This window comes from Gastrolobium bilobum, unplaced genomic scaffold, assembly GCF_033153095.1.
Source record: "Gastrolobium bilobum isolate Gb01-03AN ecotype WA unplaced genomic scaffold, APGP_CSIRO_Gbil_v1 utg20666, whole genome shotgun sequence".
In the NCBI taxonomy this organism is placed as follows: Eukaryota; Viridiplantae; Streptophyta; class Magnoliopsida; order Fabales; family Fabaceae; genus Gastrolobium; species Gastrolobium bilobum.
Window position 1 is genome coordinate 178,966 of NW_026897301.1, and position 5,776 is coordinate 184,741.

Here is a 5,776-nt window from a genome sequence, read left to right on the forward strand (position 1 = left end):
AGATTTACCGGGTAGCTCCCTTCCTATTCGGGTAAATAATTCAACTATTTTTCCAGAATTTTGAAATATATCTGGGTATCTCCTAGACTATTCGGGTAGGGTAAAATTTTCAAAAAATACTCGGGTAGGGAGGGGATACCCAGGTAGGCTTGATGATCAACGGTCAAACAGGGGCAGATTGGTGTTATGTTTGTAAACAAAGTTAAATTTTTGAAATAGTTTAAAATCAAGGTCAATTTGATAATTGATTATTAAATAGAGGCTACTGTGGTCAAAAAGCCCACTTTATAGTAACATTTTTTTTCCAAGTTATCAATTGTCAGTACAATTGCAATAGTCAAGAGTAACCAACCTTTCCATTTACAAATGCAGCTATTGCTAAAATGGAAACCATTCACAAATGATAAGATAAGATCCAAAACATTTATCAGGAAGAAAGGGATTCCAATATTGCAAGAGTATAACCTATACTTCAATTTATATGGTGGTGCCATTTGAACAAGGGGAAAATGTTTCTGCAGTTACTGTAGATAAGTTATCTGCATTTATTCTCAAAACGACGTCATTTTGGTATTGCAATCTTAAAAAATTATAAATATAAAGACTATTATAACCCTGAAATAAATTAAAATTACAAAAACACCATGATTTCTGCCCCAAAATGACGTCGTATTGGGCTTACTGCAGAAAAAGCGAACCATTTGAACAATGTAAGTATGCTTAGAAATAAAATCCCTGAAGGAGGCAAAAAGCCAAAGAAAAATTCAAACCCCCAAAAAAAGGCATTCAATCAAAAAGTCATAGAAGACAACATTTAACACCAGTATCACAGCAATAAGAAGCTGAACTCTATACAACTACTCCACAACTGGGATGATGAGCTTAAGTGATAGAGAGCCTCATTATCCAAAACTGTGCATTCACACTCTACCAATTATCTCGGCAAAAATAGCTAAATATGCAATTATATATGGTCAACAAGTATGATATGCCTTCAGCATATGGGAAAATTCAAGCCAAAAAGAGGAAGAATATTGGTTAATCCTGAGTAAAAAAGGCAACGTTTATTGTTGCTTTGCTGAAATTCCAAATCCAGGATTGTTCAACTGATTTTATGCTGATTATGTAGGAAAAGAAGACAAAACTGGAGCCAAATGGAGATTTGCCAAAATGAAGATCCACGCTCACAGCGTGGATGTCACGCTGATGGCGTGAAGAATCAGAGACCTCCACGCTGATGGCGTGAAACCATTCTTGCTCCCACGCTGATAGCGTGGAAACCACGCTAGTGGCGTCAGCATTCAGAGGCAACCACGCTCTTAGCGTGAAATTGACGCTAAGAGCGCTAGATTGCGAAATCACAGCCCGTGCTTCATAAAGGGCAATTTTGGAAGATGAAAAGAAAGGTTATAAAAAGGAGGCTCAACACAAGAATTAGGTATTCTGGACGTAAGGAGACCGTCGTGCGTCAGAAGGAGAGCTCTGGAGAGAAATTCTTGATCTTCTTTATTCTTCCATCTACATTCTCAAGTAACATTGAATATTGAATTTATCAGCCCTGATAATGGTTGGCTAAGTTTTCTTTATTGTAGTTAGGGTCACAATCCTTGTATGAACCCTTGTTACGACGGATTGGTTTATTTCTACTCGTTTATATGAATTTCTTTATCTTTACCTTGTGCGAAATTTCTATTTTCTTTGTTAGACTTGATCAATCTAATAGTTGATGATAGTTTGAGGGTTAGAACCCTAGATAGGAATATTGGGGTTTTGATCTTAAAAGGGGGTAAGATAACAATTATTAAGCATGCTAGGAATAAATGTATATTTAATTGCAGATGCTTTAATTATCGTGTTCATTGCTTAATTTTCATGAGGGGTTACTAAGGTATTAGGATTCCAATTGAGGTTAAAGGGTTAAATTGCCAAGGGATTGGAATTTAACTAATTAAGTCTATATGATAATTATCTAAGTATTTATATAAATAAGTATTCTTAAATCAATCCAAAGTAAGAAGTGGGGATCATATGGTGAGTGCACTCTAGCTACAATGTTTTTCTCATATTTTCACAAATCAATTCTTATTTTTATTGTTTTCTCATAACCAAAATATAAAAACAAGCCTTTATTTTCAGTTCTCATTTTACACAAATCGACAATATTTTTCACAAACTCTTTGAACTCCTCCATTCTTGAAAGGATTATTAATTGATATATGATCACAATCCATGTGGAGACGAACTTTACTTAACATTACATTACTTGTGCGATCGGTATACTTGCCGGAGAGCATCAAGTTTTTGGCGCCGTTGCCGGGGATTGGCGTTTCTTATATCAATTAATTTTGATTTTTAAGATTGGATTTTTAATTTTTTTTATTTTTTTTTATTTCTCTATGATTCTTGAACAGTGCTACTAATCTCTTTTCTGTGTTGTATGCGAGGTAAAGAGCCAGAATTTCCACTTGATTTGGAGATTACAAAGACTGAAAAAAGATACAGAAAACTTGCTCGGAAGAAGCTTGCATTCGACGAGTTAGACGTTCTGTCTGAAGAAGCACACACCATGGCAGGGAACAATGAAGAAGATAATCCACTCATGGATACTATTCTGATTCCATCGTTTAGTAGGCCCAATGCGGGTATTGTTTAGCCAAATGTTGCCAACAATTGGGAGCTAAAGTCTTCCCATATTCAATTGGTGGAGAGAGCTCAGTTTGGAGGAGAGGATAGTGAAGATCCTCACAGGTTTATTGACAGATTCTTGATGATCTGTGACTCCACTAAACACCCTTAGGTGTCTAATGATGCAATCTGATTGAGGCTGTTTCCTTTTGCTCTTAAGGGAAAGGCTCTTAGTTGGTTGGAAAGGCAGCCTGCAGCAAGCATTCCAACCTGGGATGATTTATCACAGAAGTTCTTTGCTGAGTTCTTCTCGATGGAGAAGTACAACCAGATGGTGAATGATATCACCAATTTCACTCAATCAGAGGGTGAAACTATGTGTGGAGCATGGAACAGATTCAAGGATCTAATGAGGAGGTGTCCTCAGTATAACTTAACTGCTGGTAATCAGGTGAGAATCTTTTTCAATGGTTGTAAGCCTGAGATTCGGATGGTGTTGAATGGTGCAACAAGTGGCACTATTAAAACTCTGAGAGCAAATGAGACTCTTGAGTTGATTGAGAGGATGGCTGCCAACGAAAACCAAGTGTTGTCAGCAAAGCCTAAGAGAGGTATCCTTCAGCTGGAAGGTAATGATGCAGCACTAGCTGAAAACAAATTGTTGTCTCAGCAAATGGCAACTCTGACGGAGAGGCTTGACAAGATGCAGCTTTCTAGTGTTCAGACTAAAGCTGTTGCAGTTGCTTGTGAGTACTGCAAGGACAATCATGAGTCTAATGAATGTCCTTCTTTGCTAGCTTCTGATCCTCCTCAATAAGTGCATGTGAATGGTATTTGGTATGACCAAAGACCTTTGCCCCCAAATATTCCAAGGAATCGGAATTATCCTTCTGGGAGTAATAATTTTCAGAGGAGGGTGCAAGGAACTGGTCTGGACTTTAAGTCTAATAATTATTTGCAGCCTCTACCAATTCCAGCTAAGGAACCTTCTGATTTGGAGAAGCTAGTGGGACAAATGGCCCAACATTCTAATGTGTTTATGGAAGAGACTCGGGCAAATACCAAGAATACACAAGCTTCTATCAGAAATTTGGAGAATCAAATTGGTCAGCTGGCTAAACAAATGGCTGACAGAACTTCAGGTACCTTCCCTAGCAATACAGTTACTAATCCCAAGGAGGATTGTATGGCTATCACAACTAGAAGAGGTAAAGTGGTAGCAGCTCCAGAAAAGCCAAACACAAATGTGGACGCTGATGAGAAGCTTAAGGCAATTGAGGAGCCAGAAAAAGAGGTGGTGATTCCTTCTGATGTTGAGAAACCTATTCAGAAAGGTAAAGAAGAGGAGCTACCAATTATTGCTAAAAAGAAGAAATTTGAGCTGAATCCGAAATATGTGAGAGCCATGGCACCTTATCCAGAACGATTCAAGAAAGATGCTCAAAAGCAGCAATATGCAAGATTTCTTGATATCTTCAAGAAGTTGCATGTAAACATACCTTTTGCTGAAGCTTTGGCTAACATGCCCAATTATACCAAGTTCATGAAGGACTTGTTATCAAGAAACATAAGCTGCAGGAATGCCAAACAGTAACACTCACTGAGGAGTGTAGTGCCATCATACAAAAGAAGTTTCCACCCAAACTCAGTGATCCAGGGAGCTTCAATAGTCGCATTGCTATTGGTAATACTGATGTTGGCAGAGCATTGTGTGATCTTGGGGCAAGTATTAATCTGATGCTGTTATCTAGTTTGCAAATCTCTGGGAATTACTAAATTAAAACCCACTATGGTTTCGCTTCAACTTGCTGATAGATCTTTGAGGAGACCGAGTGGTATTATTGAAGATGTTCTTGTTAAAGTAGACAAGTTCATCTTCCCAGCAGATTTTGTGGTGTTAGATATGGAAGAGGGTACTGAAATGCCTTTGTTACTGGGTAGACCTTTCTTGGTTACTGCTCGAGCCATGATTGATGTTGAAAATGGCAAGCTTGAGTTGAGGATGAATGATGAGACCATCACCATCAACGTCTTTGACTCCATGAAACAATCTTCTGATAAAGGCGATTGTTTTTGACTTGATATTTTAGAGCAAGTGGTGGAAGAAGAAATACCTTCTAGTCAACGGTCTGAGGAAGAACTTGAAATGCATGAATTGGTTCCTGTTAAGGAAGAAAAAAATGAGGTATTCGAAGTTCTTGAAACAAAAGATTCTGACAAGGAAGATTATGCCCCAAAGGTGGAGTTGAAGGAACTCCCAGAGACTCTAAAATATATCTTCTTAGGTGAAGAGGAGACTTACCCTGTTATCATTAACAAGGGATTGTCTTCTGAGCAAGAAACAAGATTGATTACAGTGTCGAAGAACAATCAGACTGCTATAGGATGGTCAATTTCTGATTTGAAGGGTATTAATCCCTTATTCTGTACTCATAAAATCCTCATGGACGATGAAGTTCGACCAGTAAGGCAGCCTCAAAGGAGGCTCAATCCAACAACGAAGGAAGTTGTGAGGAAAGAAGTTGTGAAACTTCTTGATGTTGGTATGATTTATCCAATTTCGGATACTGCTTGGGTGAGCCCGGTGCAAACTGTTCCGAAAAAGGGAGGTATCACTGTAGTCCACAATGAGAAAAATGAACTGATTCCAACTAGAACCATTACTGGTTGGAGAATGTGTGTGGATTACCGGAGGTTAAATGCTGCCACAAGGAAGGATCACTTTTCGCTTCCTTTTGTTGATCAAATGTTGGAAAGATTGGCGGGTCACACTTACTACTGTTTCCTAGACGGATATTCTGGTTACAACCAAATCCCAGTGGCACCAGAAGACCAGGAGAAAACAACCTTCACTTGCCCTTTTGGAGTCTTTGCTTATAGACGGATGTCGTTCGGTCTATGTAATGCACCTGCCACATTCCAGAGGTGCATGCTCTCCATCTTTTCTGACATGGTGGAGAAAAACCTTGAGATATTTATGGATGACTTTTCCGTTTTTGGCTCTTGATTTGATTTATGTTTGTTGAACCTAACTCATATGTTAAAAAGATGCCAAGAAACAAATCTTGTACTTAACTGGGAAAAATGTCACTTTATGGTACACGAGGGAATTGTCTTAGGTCATAAGATATCTGAAAAGGGGATTGAGGTA

General features: G+C 38.4%; 1 non-coding gene across 1 annotated transcript; it reads right to left on the reverse strand.

Moving 5' to 3' along the window:
• Nucleotides 1–2,954: 2,954 nt before the first annotated feature.
• Nucleotides 2,955–3,060, reverse strand: LOC133305794 (small nucleolar RNA R71). The gene has a single exon (XR_009750816.1). It is a non-coding gene; the product is annotated as a small nucleolar RNA R71 (small nucleolar RNA).
• Nucleotides 3,061–5,776: the final 2,716 nt, after the last annotated feature.